This window comes from Zophobas morio, unplaced genomic scaffold, assembly GCF_036711695.1.
Source record: "Zophobas morio isolate AGI-343-1 ecotype UQ-CSIRO unplaced genomic scaffold, CSIRO_AGI_Zmor_V1 ptg000099l, whole genome shotgun sequence".
Classification (NCBI taxonomy): Eukaryota; Metazoa; Arthropoda; class Insecta; order Coleoptera; family Tenebrionidae; genus Zophobas; species Zophobas morio.
In genome coordinates this window covers 481,206-494,304 of record NW_026972204.1, presented here as the reverse complement: position 1 = coordinate 494,304, position 13,099 = coordinate 481,206, and the positions used below count along the sequence as shown (strand labels likewise).

General features: G+C 33.8%; 2 long non-coding RNA genes across 2 annotated transcripts; both read right to left on the bottom strand.

Annotated features, from left to right (window-relative positions):
- Nucleotides 1–9,507: 9,507 nt before the first annotated feature.
- LOC135144426 (uncharacterized) lies at nucleotides 9,508–11,087 on the bottom strand. The gene is made up of 5 exons (XR_010283131.1): nucleotides 10,987–11,087; nucleotides 10,433–10,643; nucleotides 10,263–10,372; nucleotides 9,628–9,731; nucleotides 9,508–9,574 (listed from the first exon to the last, which is right to left on the bottom strand). It is a non-coding gene; the product is annotated as an uncharacterized LOC135144426 (long non-coding RNA).
- Nucleotides 11,088–11,289: 202 nt separating this feature from the next.
- On the bottom strand, nucleotides 11,290–12,302 carry LOC135144427 (uncharacterized). Its single transcript, XR_010283132.1, has 4 exons — nucleotides 12,268–12,302; nucleotides 11,650–11,666; nucleotides 11,388–11,603; nucleotides 11,290–11,319 (listed from the first exon to the last, which is right to left on the bottom strand). It is a non-coding gene; the product is annotated as an uncharacterized LOC135144427 (long non-coding RNA).
- Nucleotides 12,303–13,099: the final 797 nt, after the last annotated feature.

Sequence of the window (13,099 nt, the reverse complement as noted above, 5' to 3'; positions counted from 1 at the left end):
AGAAAATCCCTGAGCTCGACTCACTAATTAACGAACCTAAAAACGCAGTTGCTCATTAATGCATGATAAGAACCTTATTAGAAATGGTCGGATAAAATTAAACTCCATGATTATAGGAATACAAATATATTAGCAGCCGTTAAATGCTTTAAAAATGAGGAAGAAAACGACAACGAAAAGAGAAGAGCTATCAAAGAATACGGTTATACATTACAGTGAGAATAACGTATGGGAATGTGCAAGCAAAGACCTTCTGAGAGTGTTGCGGACAACATCGTGAAGAAACCAGAGTTTGAAATGCTTTATAAACTCATAATACTTTAACATATTTTGAATCGATGAAATCAGCAAACAAAAACTTTTATAAACTAATAGCTAAAAACGAACTCACACCATTATTGGAGCATAATGGATTCAAAAATATTATTATGGATTGTATTTTCTTACCAAAAAATTATTCTAACTACGTGGAGGTTACATAATAAATTAGTTATTAGTTAATTATTGCTAAGCCAGATTAGCTGCGAGGGGCTTCTAGCGAATTTCTGATACCAATTTACAAGCACTTTTTTTCTCCAGCGCTATCCAAGTCTTCTTTGAAACTACTATTAACTCTAGCCAAAATAAGTAAAATAGCCATCCTTTCAGCGAACATAACAACGGCAGTTTTACGTACAAGAACTATATTTGTACATGTATTACAAGAAACGAAAAATTAGTTGACTACCAAAGAATATGCATTAGAAATTATTGTTCCTCTCTACGACCTTAAAAAGTCAGCAAGTTTTTTTTTTACTGAGATTTATCTATAAGGTTTTAAAAGTATGGTTAAGGTCAAGTAAAGTAGTCGAATGCATATTTTATACGAATAAATTCGAAATAGTTGTAGGCATTTACGTGGCCGATCATGTCATAATCGGTGACAACACCCCCTTTATCAATAATATGAGGAAAGAGTATAATTTAAAAAATTGTGTAAAAACCCAAAGAATTTTGGGAATCTACATCGGTAATAAGGACAACGCCATCCTGTTAAATCAGAGCCATAACATTAATTAACTTTTACAGAAATATTATGTTTATAAAAAAACATAAAACCAAATTTTTCAATTAACAAAAAGCTAAAACCACCCTCGGATGGCGGGTGCTAAGGCGACCTCTTACAGTCTAATCGGGTCGTTACGAGATATAGCTAACAGTACTAAACCTGATATTTCATTTACCACTTCTATACTTCCCGCTTCCTATACTGCAACGGCAATGAACGTATGAAGTGGGCGTTTCAGAGGTTAAAGTATCTAAATAATACTAAAGAACATTCTCTAATATTAACTTAGGAGTACCATGAAAATTAGGTATTAGTAGAATTCTACTTTGACTTCATAGACAGTCATCTTTGACTCTAAAAGACCATCATGGAATATGTTATCCTTATTAATTGCTGCCAAAGTTTTATGGCCCTCTAGTTTTAACAAAAAAGAATTAATGTCTTCCTGTGAAGCTGAATATATCGCCATAAGCATGTCATTGTCTGGCACGTTTGCGATTAAAAATATTAACAAAACTATGTCCTGTTATCGGAATTGATATAAAGATCTGTACAGATAACGAACGGTATGAACACGATAATAGTCAATGTATCTAATAAAAGTCAAACATTGGTTTGACTTATCATTGCGTGAGAGATGCCATGCAAAAGAAAGAGCATGACATACAACGCTGTACTTGAATATCAATATCGCAACTATATTTTCCAAACCATTATCGCTACAATAGCATGACGTTATTATGAAATATTTTATTAAGGGCCGTCTTAATTTGGAAATCTACTAAGTAAATCCAGGAGTGCAATTAAAAAAAATTGGTATCAATAATTTTTTAGAAAAGGTAAAATATAAATAAAAACTAGCAAAAAAAAACAGGTGTGTAGTTTTTGTTGTTCTCGTCCTTATTAGACTAATCGGGCTCTAGTCTTTGACGAAATTACTAGGTGTAAGTGTTATAGAGAAAAATCACGTCAGCGTTTTTTCGTTGCTTCGGTGAATAAGAGTTAATTAAAACAATTCGAATAGTTTAGTGATAAGATGCAAATTTGTTGGTGTTAGAAGTTTAAGAATTTTACTAGAGATGACCGTTGCCTTCCTAGTATGGAGTGAAGGGATAATAGCTCCAGTTCCTTTTCTGTGCAAAGATCTTAAAATAAGAATTTTCTCCCTTGAGTGCAGTGTCTATACCTTTTTTTACGTATTCTACATGTTCGATATGATATTTTTTTGGTAGACAAAGGATTGGAAGAGTAAATGTCCAGCTTATTCATAGGTTTTTTTTTTCCAGCTGTAAGTAAGCAGTCTTTTTGTTGGTTGTAATTGAGGGATATCTTGGTTATTTTCTTTTTACCAGTTAAAAAATTGGTTAAGTTTTCAAATAGTTTGTGTTCCCACCTTTTAATCCTTCTGTTTAATTTGCTTACAGTTTTTATAGATCGGTTATACACTCTCTTTATATTCTGTTTCTAGACGTTGCCTCTTTTTAAAATAGTTTTTTAATGTTAACTGGGGGAAGAGAGGCTCAAACGCCCTTTGCTTTGGTAATTGAGGCTTTGTCATATGAATAGATAAAGGCGTTTTCAATGCGGGAGACGGTGTCGTCGATTCTAAAAGGCTTACCCATTTATCGAGCCGAAGTGTTTGGTCAAGAAGAGCTTCTCGAAAAATCTCCCGGCCTGTAATTTTAAGGTACGCTATGGTAGAGGATCTCTAATGACTATTTCGATTATTGTGAGGTTATGATTGGATAAAACTCAAATAGTTGCGACAGAAATTTACTGGGAGCGATATATATATTTACTAGGTACTAACACTATTAGTTACAGTGCATACTACTAAACATATCTATAGACACACAGCAGTATAGACTACTACGGCAGCGGCACCTTTCTTATCAATTCATAACAGCAACTCTGGGAATAAGCATTAGGTTTGAGTTATTAAAGCCTTTCCCGATGAAAGCTTTCGGCTGCGCTTACTTACTAGAATGGTAAGGGCTGAAAGAACTTAGAAATTCTCGCTAAGATTTCAACCAAGGGTTCTAGAGCTTGACTTATTTAGATATAAGAATCGCTAATATCGGCAGGCAATGCCTAGTTATACCGCGTGAGCATTCACACTTTATAAGTCACCACTCAAGGTGTAAATCTCACATTACTCGTAGCCTAGCGGGTCTAGATCAAGTAAACCCGAGACGATGAGTTAGCCCCTCATAATACAGAGGGGGTTAGCACCTGCTCATTGCTTACGCTTACAAAGATATTCACTAATAATAAGAGCGACTATTTGTAGCCCAAGCACCTGCATGCTAACCTTCAACCCTTTTGTTCTCAAGGCAAGGTACCATAATAACGATTTCGAGCAGTATTAGCTCTCGACAATAGAAGGTAACATGATAAAGGGAAGAGAACTTGCATTTAAAATGTATTTTTCGCGGATAACTCCTCTTTGTTCACCTTATACATTGCTACCCATGAAGAAACACGAGGAATATCCGCAGCATCAGACACGTATATACGTAGGGGTTAACTTTAATCGACCACTTAACAATAGCCTGGGGACGTTGTATTAAGTCCTTTTTTACTAGTAAATGTACAGCATTGCAAAAAGTACGGATAATTGTTAACAGTCGAAAATCTCCCAATACGAGCTCCACCTACACACCTCTGAAATATATATATCTATAAAGAGTTGCCGACGCCTACTTCGCGGTGATAGCCGCACGATGCTGGACACCCGTGCGCATGCTCTTAAAAAGAGAGAAGAGCAAAAGTAAAAGTGCGAGCATCGAGACGGGCGTTGGAAAATGCTTATCTCTTATAAATGGTTTAAACGAAGCTAATATTTTATAGTATCGCTAGTCGTTATGTGTAATAGTGTTATTACTCGGTAAGAGCGAAAAAAATAAATAAGGTAAGATTACCCAGGAAGGTTTCTAACTAGGCCAGGCTCCTTATCGACCACTAGATAAAGGGCAGTGACTTTTGATTACCGAACAAATGCTTTACCTTTGAGTTAATTGACCAAAGTTCCCTATTTATTATTCATTGCACTTTGCCTAGTAACCTTGAGCTTTAACTCAATTACTTTAATTTCCTCTTCTGAAATAGCTATAACATTAGCCCTTGACCTCTTCAATGGTTATGCACTCTGGATTACCTTGGAAGCTTGTCACTCATAAGTTCGGGGCAGAGCCTAGGTCTTATAAGTCTTCCCGTAGAGAGATTCCTAATGGCTTTTACCATTAAGAATAGAAGCCCGTCTTAGATGCCTGGAAGTGAACCCAATTTATCGTTGCTGAATCAACATCCAGGTCGCAAATCTTGCTCAATAAGGCCTAAAAAGAAAGTTACTTACGCAAAATGATATTTTAAGCTTATAATTTTTTTCTTTACTTTAACAATAGCATACGTTTAGGTGCTTAGAATATTTTCACGATATCTAAGAACTAGTCTTGGTTTCCCAGTGTTACTTTATTTCAGGATAGCTCTCCACTAAAATTCTACTTGAGAAAGCTGTCTCATCTTTGCGATTAGCTTGCAGAGTCTTCCAGTATTGCTTTTATTTCTCTGGCTTGTTTATTCTAAGGATAAAACTGAACAGGGTCTTCTGTCCTTGTCAATTCTCATGTATTTTCACAAAAAGCGCTCTTTTAAAGCCAAGTGTTGAGACAGTGTCCCATTACAATAGGCTGTATCTTAGCTTCTTCAATAACTGGCTGACTCATATGAAAAAGGTACATATAATTATACGGCTTAACATTAAGTTTAATGCTCTTTCTAACTTTCCTTTACAGTACTATCGGTTTACTATCCTAATTTAGCTAAACCTAGATATAAGTCAACCATTACTATGACATACTAGGATCACGAGCAAATCACGCTTATTATTGTCATCTAAGCCACTAACTAAGAATTGTTCTTTCTTCAGGACTAAATCCATCTCTTATGATTTATATTTAATCTCTTACTAGGATAATTTAATTCAGAGACATGTAATAGGAATTACTTCCACAGTTTCACAATGTTTCGTGTTCTTACGAGTATGATAAAAGGGACCATAAATTAATATCTTTGTTCGATAGGGTAACAAAAATAAAAAAAATAAATCCTCCCTTTTTAGTTAGCTTTGCTCCAGCTTGCTTTAGTATATTTGGAACAAATTTAATTTTCTGGGACCGCCTCAGCTTAGACTTCTGGGCCCTGACAGGTAATCGACGCGTTCTTTATAATAGACAATTTTTAAAAAAAAAATGAAAGTAAAATTACTTAACGAAATTTTTGGCTCACATCCAGCAGACTTGATCACTATAAACCCCTAGACTGTAAAATCCTAATACATGAGCTTGAATATAAAAGTGAGGTCGTTCTTCTAGCCAAGCCGACAGACTCATCTAGGGATGAATACATTCACTTAATTTATCAACGGGGAAATTTGTAAGATCTAGAGACGTGGCGTGTTTCGAGGACAGCTTTCCATTAGTTATTGCTAACTACCCCTCTGCAATCTCCTATAAAGATGAAATGCATAAATTTGATGAAAAATTAATTTAAGGGCAACAACTTTCTGATACTACAATCGATTTTGCAAGCAACATCAACCGAACATTATAGCTAGGGGAGATACAACATCTCACATAAAAGCAACTTGCGATATAAATTTCTTAAGGATATAAATGATTAGACAAGGTGTATTTCGATTCCGATAACAACAACATTACGATAGTATTAATAACAGAGCTTATAATGGTAAATAGTAATAATTGTAATAGTAATCATTACAGCAACCCAATAGTCTAGCTTTTTTTGGTTTTAATTGTTGTTAAGCCCCGAAACCAAAAATAAACAGCTATAAGGCGAAGGAGCGCAAAGTGAGAGAATACTCCCTTGCATTTATAAGTATTTTTTTTACATATATAATAAGTCCCCTCAAAGTTCCTGAGTTAACCCACAGCTCCCCCCCCCTTTTGAAAGAAACCATTCCATTCCTTGGTTATAATCTTTAATTGATTCGTGCCAAAATTTCAAGTCACTGCGCCCAAGGGAGCGGTGATCATATATATAATATGCTAGGAAATAACACTATTAAATTAAAATACTCATAGTTACAATAAACGTAGCAACAAGCACCATAAGTACACCGACGGGACTTTATGCAATCGTTAAGTTAAGTAGCCTAATAGAAGCTAAACCGCACCGATGACCTCAGGTTAAGACAGTAGTGCTATTTTCGTTACTGAGATTACTAATCCAGTCCTCATGTTTGCTTTCAGCCGCACTTACTTGCACGGAACAAGAGCTTAACTTAGCAACTTAGCCTGCGTTCGTCAACTGTTTATAATAGTGTCCATATTGACCACAACAGACCTTTTATAGCGGAGTGTAAGAACAAACCGCTCCGAAAGGCGACGCTAGTATAATTGAGTTACCGAAATTCTTAATTTCCAGTGAATTAACCCCTGTTATGTTCAAAATAATTTTTAAAAAAACGAACTTCAGGTGTAGATAAAGCATTGTTTTATTAAGGGAAAATATATCGTTCAAGCTTAGCAAGGGCTCGTAAAGTGTTATATAAGGAATCTGCTCCGCCGACAATAATAATTTGTCGGTGATTTGCTGAGTTTACAGGGCAATAGGGACAGATATAATACTTGAACGCTCTGTAACAGGTTAAATACGTGAAACCATCATACCGGAATCGAGAGTTGTCGTCGTAGTTTAGCAGTTAAGAGCATGGACGCGCATACTCAAGGCCTCGGATTCCTTTCCCATCGACGCGACTCTCTTTTTCGGTCATTGATGTGGCGTATTTTAACCTCGCCCTCATAAATTTTATACCTAAACGCCCAATGAAGAGTTTATTTCAGAGAACAGCCCAAAAAAAAATACTCGTTGACGATCATAAGAGGGAAGTGGTGTTCAATTTAGCTGAGTTAACTAATTTCGCAAAGATATAAATATTAGGTGTAAGCTTATTTAGCCAAACATTTGGGCATAAGAAAACTCTGTTCGAAATGGGCGCCGACTTCGCTCACCGTGAGAATTCTGTAAAGTGTTCTCAAAAATTGGCGACAATGGTCTCCTTATAGACGCAGGTCCGCCTTCCGCAAATCATTGACCAGTGAGGAGTTGTAACTCCTAATACTCATAAGCGCTGTGAAAACGGCGTATTCACCGGCATTTATTGGAATAATTACTAATTTTTTAGGCCCCTAAATCTTAACCTCGAAAACTTCTCGCAATTGGCTTTTGCAGACGTTTTACAAATTTATAAGAGTAACAGGTGGAGTCGCGGGAACACATATATGCTGGGTAACAATATTTGCCACTATAGCTCATGGATACCGTTAGCTAGGTCGCCCGCTAGTAGTGCTAGCAAATGTAAACGATTTGACTTCCCTAGTTACAATACAATATAAGATGTGATTCTACTAAAATGAATTAATCACGTTTCACATCTTTATATTTGTCGTTTTATGTGTTGTTAACCGTAGTTGTCAGAGTATTTCAAAAAAATAGTTTGTGATGGCCGCACTAATTCGTGGTCTTCAGTCAATATTTAATGTTTCCCACAATACGCATCCAAGCACTTCCGATAACTACTTAGGACAAGAGTAAAAATATATATAAGCTACTAGGGACGCTAAGTTTCGCTTGTTTATTTGCTCTATTTTCAATACGCTTTGATTTTTGGGGTATAACTATTAAAACATAAGCTAATTTGATATAAAATATCGCAAGGACAACCTTTTAAATCTTGCTTGTTTTAAAAATTTATCTTGTTATAACAATATTAAAAATTGGATTTTAGAACCTCCATCAAATAAGTTTTCAAAAACAATATTTATGTCTTTGATAAAAAAAACTATAACCGGCCTTACACAAACACAGGAAAGTTAGAAGTTGCTCTTGACAAAATTTACTACTTCGTTTATTTAACGAATTTATAAACTGTACGGCATTAACTTTTTTAAGAGACGATAGTATGCACCACCTTCTATCGTTCTTTTCCTTTTCTGAAAACATCTTTTGTGCTTCTTTGTACGTAAATGGCCGATACCCACTTTCATATGCAAAAATTTACCAGTGGCAGTAACTCGGAAACGCTTCGATGCCGACTTTCTAGTTTTAACTTTTCTGGGCAATCGTTGCAATCTTCGTTTTGCGAGTATAAGACGTTTTGACTTAGATGTTCGAATAAAATTAAGCAACAGAGGTTTTTTATCATACTGTTCTTTCCACTTGCTATTATTATAAGTAACGTAGGTTTTAAAAGGTGAAAAAGAGTGGAGGGTTAACAAAAGTCTTTTGAATATTCTAAAATTACTAAACCGATTATAAGGAACAATCTTTTGGGACCTTTGAAATAACTTTATTAATTACAGAATTAATAACTACAAAAAAATAGGAAAATTAAACAGTAAAACCTGTTCTTGAAGAAAGTGGGACGTAAAAATTTTTGAAAAAAGTGTATAATTCTTACTCAAGTTCATTAGTAAATTCTATGTTTCAAATAAAAACAAATTTTGTAAACGTGTTAATAAAAATAAAACGAAAAAATTAAGCTAGGAATAAAAAGCTTACAACTTTATTTGATGAACTTAAGTTTAAAAAGTAACATACAAATTGCGACAATTTAGGTATGAAAAAAATTAATTGTTGGGAGTGTGTAAGCCGCGTGCTCCAGCAAATTTTCTTTCTAGGTTAGGGTTGTTAGAGTTGAAGTCTACCTAATTTTAGCTATGATAACATACACGGCGCTTGCACAAAATGTTATGGCATCATTAGGATTTAAATTTACATTTACAAGAGTGGGTTATTCAGTGAATGTACGTCTCTAGAGTAATTATTTGTTTCATGTTATGATGTACTACTACCAAATAATAGAACGTACATAAATGATTGTAATTGATTATTTTATAAATGTAAATAGTCTTCTTCAAAGGTAAGAACCGCTTTCTTGGTTTGGTTCCTAAGGGTAAGTGTGTAAATCACTCTTTCATATTCAATAAACTCTCACATTGGAATAGTTTAATATATAAATTCAATAAATTAACCTCCCACCAACTAATTATATATTAATGTTTAAAATTTACTCAGACATATTATTTGAAATATAAACATAAGAATGTCTTAGTGATTGCTCAAACTTGGGATTTTGCATAGTTATTTTTGGTTTAATTTTATATAGTATATATAGAAATATTATGAGTAATAAACGGGGTAACAGGTTTTTCCTCAATTATTGTCTTTCTTTCATTTTTCTATTCCTTTTTTTCGCTTGCCTTCTTATTACGTTATAAGCACAAATTTGCTCTTTTTTGTTATTTTGTCATTTTATCTCCTATTCCATTCCTTTTTTTGTATTTTACTTGACAATATTAAGTCTTTCAGTTTTTCAATTTTTCTATTCTTTTGTGACTTTTCAAAAAAATCTTTATTTATCATTTCTATTTATTTTTGCTTACTAAAGAATTGTCGCCCTTTTCAATCTTTTGCGCTTTATTCATTTAACTCACTCTTCTACTTCTTTAATATACTTAATAAAAAAGCATGCAAATTCATCTAGTAGGTTCTACTACCTGGATTGCTCGAATGCTCCGGAGCTTCACATCTTCAATGGCTAATTGATATCAAACTGGCCTTGACCTGCCATGGCATACATGACTTCTTACAATTGAGAAAACTGGCGAAAAAGAAATAAGTTCACATAAGAGACTCGTAAAATCTGCGATAGGCAATCAAGTAATTATGAGTACCGTACATGAAATCAAAGAAAAATAGGCAATATCGATATTACACAGTCTGAAACAGTCAAAAAGCGATAAAAAACAACTTTTGACCGTATATCACTTGCTACATTTTTGGTAAAAATGCAAGACAAGTCCTTTGCATTACTTAAAAAGGAGAAAAAAAGTCTATTCAATAATATGCTAATAGACTTGGTCACTTAACTTGAAAAATTCAGGAGCATTATACTATAAAAGAGTTAACGCCTTATATCTTTAAAATTACGGAATTACATAACACCATTGCTCTTATTTACAGGTGTGGAGATGAATAAAAGTACGACCTGATATTAGAGCAGCAACACACCAATAATCTAACGAGTTGAACTATGTTTATGTTTAAATTCGTTATTACAAACGGAGACCAGAAAACAGGTTGAAGGAACTACATCTACATCTTTGAAAACAAAAACTTTTGGTAACGTCACCTCACGAGAGAGGATAAATTCAATCCTCAGGCATGTTCCTCCTAAAAACTCAAAGGTTGCAATGGCCATCATTTACGAAGTAATTGCTTTTTTTTAAAGACTCGTTGCACCTTGTGGCAAGATAGGGCACAATGACAAAGTATGCTTATTAAAAAGCCCAAAAGTCATACCAATTCCAAATCCCAACTAAACCCGAATCGATATTTAGTTATGACTGCGGTGTATCCACATTTTATCAAAGATAGAGATTTGGTAAAAAAATATGCATTTTGAAAAAGTTCGATTAAGACAATAAAGAAAAACTTAAAATCTTCCCAAGCTGGTTATTTATAAGTTCTAGATAAGGACAAGGTAGTCTACGGCCCTTCTTTCCTCCATAATCTAATTTCAGTAGGAAAATTAGATGAGAAGGGGTACACTACAAAATTTGGCTCGAAGCATGTTTACAATTAAAAAAATATATATTAGTTGCAGAAAGTTCTCTAAAAAATGGGATATACACACTCTCTAATAACAAACCTCTAGATTCAAAGGCTATATGAACCGGACCCTTGACCAAAACAACAAAATATCCTTAAAACACAAGTATGGTCATATTATAAATATCTTAAAAACAGTCTTAAAGTTTAACCCTTTGAGACCCTTCAATGAGAAATATGTCTCGCATATAAAATGAAAAGAAAGAAAGTAAGCAAAATTATTCATACCCATTGCAATAGATTACCTAGTCAACTTTGTTTGTGGATTCTCTGCAATGAGATTTGGTTTCTCTTGATGGCTACCAGTATGTTATTATTGGAAATGACGCTAAATCTGAGTATAACACTGCAATTTTCACTAAAAATATAGAGGAAATAAAAGAAAAACTCCTTGAGTGAATTATATGCCATAACAAGCTTATAAAAAACAAGCGAATCAATGGGAACATGTTAACAGACACTATTGAAAAAATAAGATCCGATAAAGACAGTGAATATGTAAACGAAACTTTAAAGGCTTCTCTAAGAAGAGAAGAGATTTACATACCATCGTGCTTAAGGTTACTCCTCAATATATGCTTAGTGGACGTAGCATTTAAAAAAACATTTAATATGACCAGATGCATATTACAACAATCAAAGTTACCGGTAAATTATTGGAGCGATGCTATACGTGATGCCGTCTTCATAACGAACATCTTCTCTACAAATGACAATGTATTCACACCAAATTAGATTTATGGATTAGAATCACAAGACATCAAAACTTATATGCCTCTCGGTTGCTTCGCTTACTTTTATGATTCAGAATATAAACGGATGACCCAAGATAGAGCATATACTGGCATTATTCTCTCGAAACCTACAGAGTCCACTAGTGATAAATACACCCTTCTAAATACAAGTACCAATAAAACCGTCAATTCTAACGTAGTTTGCCATGAATTTATATTTCCGTATAACAGAAATGAGATAATTATTGATAAAATCACAATTAGAAAAGGTCGGCAGATATCCTCAAATCACCACACCACCTTTACCTAAATATTACCTTATTCCATTTTAAAAATTCCATTTTTAAAGATACTAAAAAAACTATTACCTACTGATTTAAATGAAGTCAAAATAACTCCAACACTTTAGGTTTTAACCTAATTACAAATCATGATTTACCAAATGAAAGTATTTTACAAGATACAAGTGAATGTTACCTTCCGCTAATTTAAACAAAAGTAATACTACTGACCAAGTTGAACACATATATAAAAAGGTACACTCACTAAAATCAAAATCACGAAAAACATTCACGATGACTTTCTTATCAACGATAATAACAAACTGTTTAAACAATCAGAAAATCCTTCTGACCTACTTAATAATGCCCAATTCACTCAAAATACAACAACTACAACAGAAATCAATAATTAAAACTAAACCAAATAGAAGGTTAAGGCAAAAGTCTAAATATCACTAAAAAAATAATGACCAATGCAAGAGTGGTTTACTAAAGTCTGATGTAAACTTACAATTCTATCCGATTACGCATCTTATTCTTTGTCTGGCGACGAACATGAAACTTTATTGAACAAGTTCCCACTCTAGAAGCAGGGAATAAGTGTAAAAGAACTCAACAATTTTCCGATAAAGGACAAGAATCCACAAATAAAAGAATAAAAATAACAATATTCATTTTTGTAGCTCATATTTAACTTTAAGGAGGCAAAGAATAGAGGACAAGAGGCAATATATGAAGACTGCCACTAAAGAGCTCTGCTCGTTGCAAAAATATGTTGGCTTTTAAAATTATAAGATTTCTGGTGTCAGTGAAAAAAAAGAAATATTATCTGTTACATGGTTACTTCACATAAAAAAGAGCAATAATCTCTACAAAGCAAGGTTAACGGCTAGAGGATACCAGCAAATGGAAGGTATTTACTTTCACCAAGGTACACTCCGTTAATTTCTAAGGAAACTTTTCAATAGGTATTATATATTGCAAAATTTAAAAAAATGCCATTACATTAGGAAGGCCAGTGAATGTTTATATCCCTCAGGGTATGTATTTAATTAAAGACTTACTATCTACTGAATAAAGGCAACTACTTCTTGACCATTTTACAAAAAGTGAAAAGAGCATCTTAGAAATTGATGTTGCAGTCTATGGATTAAAGGAAACTGCAAAATTATTTTACAAAGATCTATCAAAATGACTACTTAAATATGGGTACATACAAACTATATTTAATGATTGTATATCTTATTCGGAAGATTTCGATACCATAATTGACGTTTACGTGGATGACTGTATAATTTTGGGTAACGCACAAAGATTTTTTGATAATATCAGGAGCGAATATG